At 37.4% G+C, this 13,971-nt stretch overlaps 1 long non-coding RNA gene across 1 annotated transcript in view; it reads right to left on the bottom strand.

The window, feature by feature from the left end:
* Positions 1–13,971, bottom strand: part of LOC146397549 (uncharacterized) — a 324,632-nt gene that overhangs the window by 56,851 nt on the left and 253,810 nt on the right. Inside the window, exon 4 of the long non-coding RNA XR_014824221.1 lies at positions 12,142–12,307. This is a non-coding gene — a long non-coding RNA (uncharacterized LOC146397549). The remainder of the gene's footprint in view (positions 1–12,141; positions 12,308–13,971) is intronic.

Raw genomic sequence — 13,971 nt, 5'->3', positions numbered from 1 at the left:
TGCTTCCCATGAATCATCCTGTAGTTCTGCCCTTCTCTTCCTCCCGGAGCGTCTCTCTGGCTGGCTCCTCTACAGTTTCCCCTCCTCCAGATAGAGGCCTCCCATTCATTCTCTCCTTTGACCTCCACCCTTTCCTTATTTAACTGAAGTATCTCCATGGCTTTCTCATTTATTTAGGGTTTCTTTCTTCCTTGTTTTTTTTTTTTTTTATTCTTTTTTTCTTGAGGATGAGACCCATATTTCTAAGACTTTTTTAAAAAAATGTATGGATTCCCTTAAAAGAACTGTAAATTTATTTCTAGATAGTGGTATTTGGACTGATAACATTTTAGTGAGTCAAGACTTACTTATGAACTGGTCTCACATGGCCATGGTGGTCGTGACAGGATTTCTAAAGAGACAGAGGTGACAACTGCACATTAATTATGTTAAGGCATCTTTTCTAAGGCTCAGTTTATTTGTATCTAAAGTGAAGCTGATACTGCATTTTTGAGAGTGGAAATTTACCTCACTGAGATGAGATTCTGAAATGACTGCTTATGAATAAATTGCTTTATATCCATGTTTTTTAAAAAAGGTTTTTTTTCCTTTTGTTACGTTTTCAAAATTATGCTCTGATGTAGCTTGGACATCTATTTCCCAGTCCTCAAAGAAGATTTGTATCGAAAGAAAGAAAGGCACATGATTCTACTAATGATGTAGGGAACAGATACTCTAGAATTATTTTATATGACTCTCAGCTAAGCTAGTGATTTGAAGGTAGGAGAAAAAGCTTAAAGTAGTTTTCTTCAGAAAGTAAAAACAGAAGTATCCAGGTAGACATAAACTATACTTTTCCCGAAAGACACACAATTATAAATATTCATGTTGCTGGTGAGTAGATGTATTATTTAGCTATATAATCTCTTGTCAGCCTCATGAGTAAAAAATTGGCTTCTCTTTACAGCAGAGTTAGGGAGAAACTGAATAAGAGCTAATAAAGGCTTTGTCAGAAAAGTCTCTTTCATAAGAGACTTAAAGCTCATAGTAAATGAAGAATTCTGTAATTAATGGTGGGCAATCTTTAGGAAGACCAATACTGGCCTAGTTCTACTCAAGATTAAGGTTACTCTACTATTTTATTGAAACTAGTGAAGGATTTATGATTTCTAGAACTACTTTTTAGAAAGTTATCTATATTGTAATATATACATCACTGAGTTTAATTCATGATCCATTTTCTTAGTTAAAAATTATAAGTCATCTTCACTTAATGGATTATTATCCACTTGGTGGCAACATACCTGAAGCTGTATTTACTGCACCAAAAAAAAAAATCACCTTTTGACTGCAGCCCAGAAAAGCCAGAACAAGCTCGGCCTGACCGTGCAACATCTGCCTCCATCCCGAGGAGGTCTTCCCAATTCAGCTGCCCTGGGGAAGAGCTCCTTGGGTTCTCAAAGGCCCAGCTAGCCACTCCTGCCCTCGGGGGGTGCTGCACTCCTGTGGAATAGCTGCCCAGCACCGCCAACACCCTGCAAGAGCCCCTGCAGCCCAGAAAAGCTGGAACAAGCTCGGCCCGGCCGTGCAACATCCGCCTCCATCCCAAGGCGGTCCTCCCAATTCAGCTGCCCTGGGGAAGAGCCCCTTGGGTTCCTAGTGACCCAGCTAGCTGCTCCCATCCTCAGGGGGTGCTGCACTCCTGAGGAACAGCTCCCAGCACTGCCAGCTGCCTGGAAGAGCCCCACAGCCAAAGAAACACCAGAGCAAACTCTGCCTGGCCACGTGAAATCTGCTTCCATCTCCATGCAGACCTCCCAGGCCTGTCTGCCCTCAGAAAGTCCTCCTTTGCTTCAGAAAGACCTTGTCAGCCCCACCCACCCTCATAAAAAGCCACGCTGCCTCAAAGAAGACCGACCAACAACACCAGCCCTTCAGAAACATTCCACAGCAGAGCCAAAGCAAACCCTGCCAAGCCACGTAGAGTACAACTCCACCAAGAAAAAGAAAACAACAAGCAAGATTAAGAAGCTCAGAAACCACCCCCAGTTAAACCAACAGAACTCACCTAAAGCAGTCAACAATGAAACAGAACTCTGAAGTCTGACAGACTTGGAGTTTGAAAGGGAAATAGTGAAAATACTGAAGGAATTAAGAGAAGATATGAACAGTAATGCATATACCCTCAGAAAGGAACTAGAAAATATAAGGAGGAGCCAAGAAAAATTATAAAATTCATTGGCAGAGATACAAACTGAACTAAGGGCAGTAAAAACCAGAATGAATAATGCAGAAGAACAAATTAGTGATGTGGAAGATAGAATAATGGAAATCACCCAATCCGGATAGCAGACAGAAAACCAAATAAAAAAACAGGAAAGCAATATAAGAGAATTATGGGATAATATAAAGTGGGCCAATCTATGCATAATAGGAATTCCAGAAGGAGTAGAAAAAGATAAAGGGATGGAAAATATATTTGAAGAAATTATCACTGGAAACTTCCCAAATCTAAAGGATACTGAGTTCAAGATACAGGAAGCACAGAGGGCCCCAAAAAGTTGAACCCAAATAGACCCACATCAAGACACATTATAATAAAAATGGCAAAAGTTAATGATAAAGAGAATATCCTAAAGGCAGCAAGAGAAAAGCAGAATGTTACCTATAAGGGAACCCCCATAACGTTATCAGCTGATTTCTCTACAGAAACTGTACAGGCCAGGAGGGAATGGCAAGAGATATTTAAAGTGCTAAAAGGAAAAAATATGTAACCTAGATATCCAGCAAGAATATCATTTAAAATAGAAGGGGAAATATTTTTTTTTCCAACAAACAAAAGCTAAAAGAATACAGCAATACGAAACCCAGGCTAAAAGAAATATTGAAATGGCTTCTCTAAACCAAAAAAGAAGGATGATTGAGGAAACCACAATGAGAGAGAGCAGTCACTCAAATAAGCCAGCATACAGATTTAATCACGAACATCATGAAAACAAAATAAAATTAAAAAGAAAAAGAGTCATCAAAATCATAAAATGTGGGCAAGGGAAATAAGGAAATTAATAGACTCTTTGTTAAAAAAATTTTTTGTTTATTTCTCTTCTTAATTTTAGTATAGTAATGAAGGATTTGAACCTACAGGACCATCAGGCTAAAACACACAATTATAGGAAGGGGTTAGCATACTGAAAAAAAAAAGGGGGCACCCACAAACCAAAAACAAACATTACATTTGCAAAAAATGAAAAAAACAAAAACAAAAAACACCCAAGCAGAAAATAATAGGAGACCATCCAACCAAAAAAAGAAAGAATGGAGAACCATAAAATCAACTGGAACAGGAGGTTCAAAATGGCAATAAATAGTAATCTATCAATTATCACCTTAAATGTCAATGGACTGAATGCTCTAATCAAAAGACACAGCGTGGCTGAGTGGATAAAAAGGCAAAAATCTTTAATCTGCTGCCTACAAGAAACTCACCTGAGAACAAAGGACACATATATATTGAAAGTAAAGGGGTGGGAAAAAATATTTCATGCCAATAGACATGACAGGAAAGCAGGAGTTGCAATACTCATATCAGACAAAATAGACTTTAAAACAAAAGCCATAAAGAAAGACAAAGAAGGACACTATTTAATGATTAAGGGACCCATCCAAGGAGAGGATGTTACTATCGTCAACATATATGCCCCAAATACAGGAGCACCCAGATACATACAACAAATATTAACAGACATAAAGGGAGAAATCGATGGGAATACAATCATAGTAGGAGACTTTAATACCCCACTCATACCAATGGACAGATCCTCTAGACAGAAAACCAATAAAGCAACAGAGAACCTAAAGGACGCAATAGAAAAGTTAGACTTAATTGACATCTTCAGGACACTACATCCAAAAAAATCAGAATACACATTCTTCTCAAGTGCGCATGGGACAGTCTCAAGAATCGACCACATATTGGGACACAAAGCTAACCTCAACAAATTTAAAAGTATAGAAATTATTTCAAATATCTTCTCTGACCACAATGGTATGAAACTAGAAATCAACCACAGGAGAAGAAATGAGAAAAAAACCTACTACATGGAGACTAAACAACATGCTACTAAAAAACCAATGGGTAAATGAGTAAATCAAGAAGGAAATTAAAAAATACCTCAAGACAAATGATAATGAAGACACAACCTGTCACAATCTATGGGATGCCGCAAAAGCAGTGCTCAGAGGGAAATTCATAGTGATGCAGGCCTTCCTCAAAAAAGAAGAAAGATCTCAAATTGACAACTTAACCCTCCACCTAAACGAATTAGAAAAAGAAGAACAAAAAAGACCTAAAGTCAGCAGAAGGAAGGAAATCATAAAGATCAAAGAGGAAATCAAAGAGATCCTACTGAATAGCATTGAGAACTATGTCTAGATACTCATGTTGCAACAGAAGAAAGGGTGGGGGAAAAACTGTAATTGTAACATATACATGTAAGGATAACCTGACCCCCTTGCTATATAGTGGGAAAATAAAAAAAAAAAAATGTTTTAACCAGAGGCTTGGAGGCACCTAACCCCATATTTTCTCCAGATGCAATGATTTAATATTTGCTAGTTCAATGTTTGCATCAACTTCACAGAACACAACTATCATGGATAATGAGAAGTGACTGTATAAACTTACAATAAAATAAATCATATTACTCAAAACAAAAAACAAAAAAAAACAAGAAAAAAAGAGGAAATCAATAAAATAGAGATTCAAAAAACAATAGAGAAAATTAATAAAACCAAGAGCTGGTTCTTTGGAAAGGTAAACAAAATTGACAAACCCCTGGCTAGACACACTAAGAAGAGGAGAGAAAGAACCCAAATAACCAAAATTATAAGTGAAAAAGGAGAAATCACAACGGATACTGCAGAAATACAAAAAACCCTAAAAGAATACTATAAACAACTCATGCCAACAAATTTGACAATCTCGAAGAAATGGACAATTTTCTAGAATCTTACAGCCTTCCAAAACTGAATCAAGAAGAAACAGACCAACTGAACAGACCGATCACTAGAAATGAAATTGAGGAAGTCATAACAACACTCCCTACAAATAAATGTCCAGGGCCAGATGGCTTCACAGGCAAATTCTAGTAAACATATAAAGAGGAACTGGTGCCCATCCTCCTTAAACTCTTTCAAAAGGTTGAAGAAGAAGGAACACTCCCAAAGACATTCTATGATGCCACCATCACCCTCATTCCAAAACCAGACAATGATACCACCAAAAAAGAAAACTATTGGCCAATATCTTTGATGAATATAGATGCAAAAATCCTCAACAAAATCTTCACCAACTGAATCCAACAACATATCAAAAAGATCATACACCATGACCAGGTAGGGTTCATCCCAGGTTCACAAGAATGGTTCAACATACGAAAATCAATCAATGTCATACATCACATCAACAAAAGAAAAGGCAAAAACCATATGATCATCTCAATAGATGCAGAAAAAGCATTTGACAAAGTCCAACATCCATTCATGTTAAAAACTCTTGCCAAGGTGGGTATAGAGGGAACATTCCTGAACATAATCAAAGCCATTTATGATAAACCCACACCAAATATAATACTCAATGGGGAAAAGCTGAAAGCCTTCTCAGTCAAATCTGGAACAAGACAGGGATGCCCACTCTCACCACTGCTATTTAACATAGTTTTGGAAGTCCTAGCCACATCAATTAGACAAACAAAAGAAATAAAAGGCATCCAAATAGGAAGAGAAGAGATAAAACTGTCACTCTATGCAGATGACATGATACTATACATAGAAAACCCTAAGGGCTCAACCCAAAAACTCCTTGAACTGATTAATAAATTCACTAAAGTAGCAGGATATAAGATTAACTTTCAGAAATCAGTCGCATTTCTATATACCAGCAATGAAATATTAGAAAAGGAATACAGAAAGACAATACCTTTTAAAATTGCACCTCACAAAATCAAATACCTTGGAATACACCTGACCAAGGAGGTGAAGGACTTATACACCAAGAACTATAAAACATTAATGAAGGAAATTAAAGAAGATGTAAAGAAATGGAAAGATATTCCATGTTCCTGGATTGGAAAAATCAATATTGTAAAAATGGCCATGCTGCCCAAAGCAATCTACAGACTCAATGCAAACCCTATCAAATTACCCATGACATTTTTCACAGAACTAGAACAAACAATCCAAACATTTATATGGAACCACAAAAGACCCAGAATCGCCAAAGCAATCCTGAGAAACAAAAACCAAGCAGGAGGCATAACTCTCCCAGACTTCAGACAATATTACAAAAGCCAGTCATCAAAACAGCATGGCACTGGTATCAACACAGACAGACAGACCAATGGAACAGAATAGAGAACCAAGAAATAAACCCTGACACCTATGGTCAATTAATCTTTGACAAAGGAGGCAAGAACATAAAATGGGGAAAAAGAAAGTCTATTCAGCAAGCATTGCTGGGAAACCTGGACAGCAACATGCAAAGCAATGAAATTAGAACACACCCTCACACCATGCACAAAAATAAACTCAAAATGGCTGAAAGACTTCAATATACGACAGGACACCATCAAACTCCTAGAAGAAAACATAGGCAAAACACTCTCTGACATCAACCTCATGAATATTTTCTCAGGTCAGTCTCCCAAAGCAACAGAAATAAGAGCAAAAATAAACCCATGGGACCTCATCAAACTGACAAGCTTTTGCACAGCAAAGGAAACCAAAAAGAAAACAAAAAGACAACCTATGTAATGAGAGAAAATAGTTTCAAATGATGCAACCGACAAGGGCTTAATCTCTCGAATATATAAGCAACTTATACAACTCAACATCAAAAGAGCCAATCACCCAGTGGAAAAATGGGCAAAAGACCTGAATAGACTGTTCTCCAAGGAAGATATACAGATGGCCAGCAAACACATGAAAGAATGCTCAACATCGCTGAGTATAAGAGAAATGCAAATCAAAACTACCATGAGATTCCACCTCACACCAGTCAGAATGGCCATCATTAATAAGTCCACTGTAACTGCAATGTATACATCTAAGGATAACCTGACCCCCTTGCTGTACAGTGGGAAAATAAAAATAAATAAATAAATAAATAAATAAATTATCCAGTTGAACATTAAAAAAAAAAAAATGTCCACAAATAACAAGTGCTGGAGGGGGTGTGGAGAAAAGGGAATCCCCTTGCACTGCTGGTGGGAATGTAAACTGGTACAGCCACTATGGAGAACAGTTTGGAGATACCTTAGAAATCTATACATAGAACTTCCATATGACCCCGCAATCCCACTCTTGGGCATATATCCAGACAAAACTCTACTTAAAAGAGACACATGCACCCGCATGTTCATTGCAGCACTATTCACACTAGCCAGGACATGGAAACAACCCAAATGTCCATTGACAGAAGATTGGATTAGGAAGGTGTGGTATATATACATACAATGGAATACTACTCAGCCATCAAAAAGAACAATATAACGCCATTTGCAGCAACATGGATGAGACTAGAGATTCTCATACTGAGTGAAATGAGTCAGAAAGACAAAGACAAATACCATATGATATCACTTATAACTGGAATCTAATATATAGCACAAATGAACCTTTCCACAGAAAAGAAAATCATGGACTTAGAGAATAGACTTGTGACTACCTTGGGGGAGAGGGAGGACGTGGGAGAGATCAGGATCTTGGGGTTATTGGATACAACTTGGAATGGATTTACAAGGAGACCCTGCTGAGTAGCATTGAGAACTATGTCTTGATACTTATATTGCAACAGAACAATGGGTGGGGGGAAAAATGTATACTTGTAAGAGGAACTTGGTCCCCATGCTGTACAGCAGAAAAAAATTAAATAATAAAACAAGAAAAAAAAAATCACCTTGTAACTTCCCATGCACTGGCTGTGTAAAACCCAATTTATTTGCCCAGTTGGTAGTCTGTCTATGGCAAGGATTAATATAGCCTAGAAAGCAGCTTGAGTGCTTTAAACGATTGCTAATGGGAAGAAGATGCCAAATTAATAGGAATTCCCCAAGTTTGGAAATTGGCTTTTCAGTTTTGCTTGTTTCTAAGAAAGTCCTTCATGAAAGAATTCATTAATTTTATGAATTTCTTTAAAAATTACTTATTTGAAAATGGTTGTAGAATTATGAAAATTACTAACCTTATTATGAGTATACTCTAAATGAAAATATAAATACTTCAAAAATATGTTTTTCATATTACTTTTTCCATTTTTAATATATTCACACATAACATTTTTTTTTCTCTTTTAGGGCTGCACCTGCAGCATATGGAAGTTCCTGGGTTAGAGGTCAAATTGGAGCTGCAGCTTCTGGCCTACACCACAGCCACAGCAACATTGGACATGAGCCACATCTGTGACCTACACCGCAGCTTGCTGCAAGGCTCGATCCCGAACCCACTGAGCAAGGCCAGGGCTCGAACCTGCATCCTTACGGGCATTATGTCAGGTTCTTAACCCACTCAGCCACAATAGGAACTCCCTACGCATAACATTTTAAACATAAGATGGCTTGATTACAATAGGAATTATATATAAGCAGTCACCAAATATTCATTAAAAAAACCCGTGTGGTCTTCATAAATTTAAGCTCCAGGTAGTTCCATAATAACCGAATATAAACAGGTCATTTGATTCACTGAAGACAGTCATGGCATGGTTAGCTTAACTTGCCCCTACTGAAAACTTTCCTTGACCATTGAAGAACAAGTAATAGTAAATGAATTTTCAGATAAGATGACAGTTAATCTTAGTTTATATAATTTACAATAAGCCTTTTCCCAACACTTTCATTCATCATCAGTTTGCTCTTGATTTCCCAATGTGTATCTCTGACCCATATTTATCTTTTAAACTCTAGATAAATTGGGTAGGATGATATTTTGAGATCCGATAAGTATCAACATTTTCTTATCATTTTTGCTCTGCTACCAATTCAGTCATAATGATTCATTACCTCAGAGGAGGAATGATTCCACTGAAAGCAGAAGTAAATCTTGGGACTTTTTGATTTCAACAAGCCTATCTCTCATGAGAGTGTAAGAAGAAGTCAGAACATAAACAGTGGATTTGGAAGGATATACAATCAGTCAAAGGGCACAGGTTTTCCATTATGGAGACTAGATTAAGTCTCTCATGTCTGGGAAGGAAAATGTGTCAGAGGAAAAGCAAAGAAAGCTGAGATATTGATGGATCCCTGAGAAAGATCTCTTGCCCTCCTTTCTCCCATTTGGCCCACCACACCCAAATCAGGACCACATTCTGATGCAGTGTCCAGACTACTAGGGAAAAGAGAACCTGTTCCCCAGACCCTTTCTAGACTTACACAACTATGCACTGACTTATTGAAAAGCAGCATTAGTTAAAACAATGAAGTATTGACTAATAAACATCAATAATATAAAGCAGGGAGCCCAGAAAACACCAATGCCAATACAGACACTTGATAAATGATAACACTAGCATTGTAAACAAATGTGGAAAGGGCAAGTTTTTGCAATAAAATTACTAGGTCAATTAAAATCTCAACATTGTAAAAATTGAGACTTTATTTCTACTTAAAATCAAAATATAAATTATAAGCAGAGATAGATAGACAGATAGATACATAGACTGATAATATAGAAGAATATCTTTATGACCTTAGAGTGAGAAAAGATTTGCTACAACATACAAAAAGCACTAAACATAAAGTAAAATTATACATTCCTAACACTGAGAATGGCCTTGGCACACTCTAACACGGGGCCTTTAGCTGCTTCTCAGGTTTTTCCAATCCACAGGGCACACATACAGCAATAACTGTGGGTAAGGACATCTTCCAGAAATAACACTGCATCAGATATTGATATAGATTCTTTGAAGACCTCCTAATCTTATCATCCTCTATAGTGAAGGCTGACTTTGTATGTTCAGTAACTATTTCAAATAGTTAAGGAAAAAGTTTAAAAGCCATATAAAAAGAGAATTCAGGGAAGAGAAGCTTATTTTCTCTCTCTCTCTCTCTTTTTTTTTTCTTTTTTTTTTCTTTTTGTCTTTTTAGGGCCACACCCCCAGCATATAGAGGCTCCCAGGCTAGGGGCTGAATTGGAGCTGTGGCTGCTGGCCTACACCACAGCCACAACAACACTGGATCCTTAACCCACTGAATGAGGCCAAGGATTGAACCCACGTCCTCATGGATACTAGTTGGGTTTGTTCACCGCTGAGACACGACGGGAACTCCATGAAGCCTAATATTCTGAGATCCATGAATGCTGTGTTCTATGCTGTTTCTACTGCCTGCTTTGGAAATGTCACTGTTTCTGGACTTCATATTCAACCCAAATGGGGGATAATAGGGTCAGTTTATACTTGGCAACCTAAAGGATGTGATAAAGATAAATTCAGTATTAAAGCTCTGTGAATTCTTCATAGGAAAAATGCGATGCAAATCCATGATTAAAGCATACTCTATCTTCTGTAATTTTTAGACATAAAAGTTATTTATCTTTCTATCATTTTGTAGAGTTTATGCTTGCATTATTTTACCTGAATTGGTTGCTCTAAAGAACCCCACATATCTGTATTTTGACTGAATAGCAGAACCAACTGTAGCTCAATCACAGTTATTTGGAGAAAGAGAATTTAAAAACAGCGTTTTCCTCAAAAGTGCTAAATTTGAAGTCTGGTGAATGAAACTTAACAAAAGTCCATTTAATCTAGTCACCATTATTCAGTTTTGTATTGGAAGTCCTAATCAGTATGACAAAGTAAGAAAAAGAATTGGAATTTCAGATGTGTGATTTTTACCTATAGAAAATGCAAACTAAATTACTAAAATTGATAAGTGAATTTTACAAGGTTGAAGGATACAAAGTCAATATTGGCAAAATTAATTGTACTAGCTACTACCAGTAGCAAACAGTTAAAGTGGATAAAATAGTACTTTCATAAGAGCATAAAAACATGAATATTTATGAAGAAATCTCACAAATGATGTCCAAAACCTTTAAGAAAACCATTATAACCACTAAAATAAATTTAAAGGTCTAAATAAATGAGAAACTACATATGTGAAGGAAATGAAATCACTATCTTAAAAAGATATCTGCACCCCCATTTCACTACAGCATTATTTACAATAACCAAGACATGGAAACAATTTAAAGTCTGTCAAGAGATGTATGTCTAAAGAAGAATGAAGAAAGAAGTTGTGAGATATATGTATGTATGTGTGTTTTGTGTGTATATACAGTCATATATACAATGGAGTATTATTTAGACATAATAAAGAAGAAAGTCCTGATATTTGTGATGACTAGATGAAATGTATAGGCCTTATGCTAGATGAACTGTGAGATAAACACAAATACTGTACTTTCTCACTTATGTGTGGAATCTAAAGAAACCAAACTGTTAGAAACAGAATGTAGATTGGTGGTTGTTAGGGCAGAAATGGAGGAGTTGGGGAAATGGGTGAAGGTGACCAAAGGATTCAAACTTCCAATTGAGAGACGAATATGTTCTGGGGATGTAATGTATAACATGGTGACTATAGTTGGCAATATTGTATTGTATACTTGAACGTGGCTAAGAAAGCAGAGCTTAAAACTTTCTAACACACAAACACATAATTGTCAGGTGATGGATGTGTTAACCAACTTTATTTTGGTGAATGTTTTGCAACATATATGCATATTAAAACATCATCTGGAACACCTTAAGCAATATTAGATGTTAATTACATCTCAATAAGCCTGGGAAAAAAGATTTTCCCCTTAAAGATTTGAAATAGTTATCACTGTTCCTAAATCTGCAAGGGCAGCTTTCACTAGAGGGAATGACTGAATGCGTAGGTTTTCAAAGAATCTGCATCAACAGCTGCTACAGTGTTGCTTACTAGAAAAGGTCCTTACTCATAGCAATTGTTATATGTGAGCCCAGTGGATTGGAGAAGTCTAAGAAGCAGCTAACAGCCCTTTGCAGAGTGTGCCAAGGCCATTTGAGGATTTGTGGCTGTATCACTAATTGTGCAACATGTTTGAGTCTCTGTCACACTCACATTTGGTTTTAAGAATTACCTCCAGAAAGTTCTTCTCCATGGCTGACTGACTCCAAGCACACTTGGCTGTCTATGTAATGCTACTGCTGCTTAATTTCTTCTGGTTGTTTTTTCAAGTTGCTTCAAGGCTGCTGTCAAATGTTTTCTGACACTCCATCCTTGCTTTGGTCCATGATACTTAGAGTCTGTAGTGAAATACAAAAATGTTTGGTATCTGTAAATCTGGAGGACGCTGATGGCAGGGATTAATTTGACAGTTACAAATGTGAGTTTTGAGCCCACTTCTAATTATAAAATTTGGTATTTGACTGTCTTTTTTGAAGCCTCCTTCCTTTTGCTATTTTATTTTCATTTTACTTTTTTCACTCAAAGCAAATTAGTGATGTGGTGATGTTTCCCAGGAAGGAGACTTCCCACAGAGTACACACTCCAGCAACATCGGACATGGCCTGTGAAACCACAGAAGCTAGGGGTGTTAATCTACGTGGGAGGTCTTGCTCTAAAGAGACAAGTCTTCTCTCACTTATGGTTTCAAATATCAGCATAAACCAAGAACCAAGATGATTTGGGTTTCTATTTTCAGCATATAATTTAGTTCCTTGAGATGACATTGAGTATTTACATAACAAAAATCTAGACATTAAATCTATACACTTTTCCTATGGTTGTCGTTAGTGTTGTTGAAAAAAATGTTTTACATTGGAATTTTAAAAACATGTAGGAGTTCCCGTTGTGGCTCAGCAGAAAGAAGCCTGACTAGGTTCCATGAGGATGCGGATTTGATCACTGGCCTCACTCAAGGGGTTAAGGATCCAGTGTTGCCCTGAGCTGTGGTGTAGGTCACAGATGCAGCTCAGATCTGGCATTGCTGTGGCTGTGGCACATGCCAGTAGCTGCAGCTCTGATTTGACCCCTAGCCTGGGAACTTCCATATGCCGAGACTGTGGCCCTAAAAGAAGAAAAAAAAAAATATATATATATATATATATATATCAACAACCAATTAACAATATCAAACAATATTCCCTAACCTCAATTTTTTCTTTAAGTCATTTTGTTCTCTCAGGGATAGCATGATGAAAACACAAAATGCTTTCCCCCTGGGGCTTACACTGATGGTGATTTCTAGGGAATCTATTTGAATGGTCTACCAGCAGCCAATGTGTAGGAGAGGCCAGAAGACATTAGAAACATGAAGCTGATTCCTAGATCAGAGGTAGAGAGAGGGTGGCAATTTTGAATGTAGTGAAGTATCTGACTTTAGTTTTCCTAGGGAGGAGTGAGAGAGAAGTAGAAAGAGGGCGGTCAGTGAACAGGATTGCCAACTATATCATACAAAAGTTTACCTCCTTTTCCCCACCAATCCAATGGGTATTGATTGAGGAAATACAAAGGAGGGTCCTTTACCAACTTCTGGTCCCTGAGTACATCTGGCAGCATGGGAAAAAGCAGAAGATGGGCTGCCCTTAGGGGTCAGGTTAAGATATAAGACCAGCTGCCGCTTGCACAGATCATTGCAGCTCCCAAGTATCAACTGAGTAGTGAGGCAGGAAAAGTAAGAGATCTGTGCCCACACACACAAAGAGGTGGTACATGGTAAAGTCAATCCAAAAATTACTGTTTGTTTTTGCTCCTCTGTTCCTATTTTTAATCCCAGGCCAATATGACCCGGGAAATGCAGAGCTCATAAAAATTGAAATACTCTCTTGAGAAAAAGCCAGCTCACTCTTCGACTTTCCCTTGGTCCATATTCCTTCACAATTTTCCATTCTCTGAGATAATATGTCTTAGATCAGCAACACCTCTCTGCTTCCTGCTCCAACCCCATTTATTCATATTACTCAAGGAA

Source organism: Sus scrofa, chromosome 13 (assembly GCF_054392235.1).
Source record: "Sus scrofa isolate SSC_HxYL_T2T_F1_AM1 chromosome 13, Sscrofa_HxYL_maternal_Yorkshire_Landrace_v2.0, whole genome shotgun sequence".
NCBI lineage: Eukaryota > Metazoa > Chordata > Mammalia > Artiodactyla > Suidae > Sus > Sus scrofa.
Note: the sequence above shows the minus strand (reverse complement) of the source record. Positions and strands in the feature narration are given on the sequence as shown.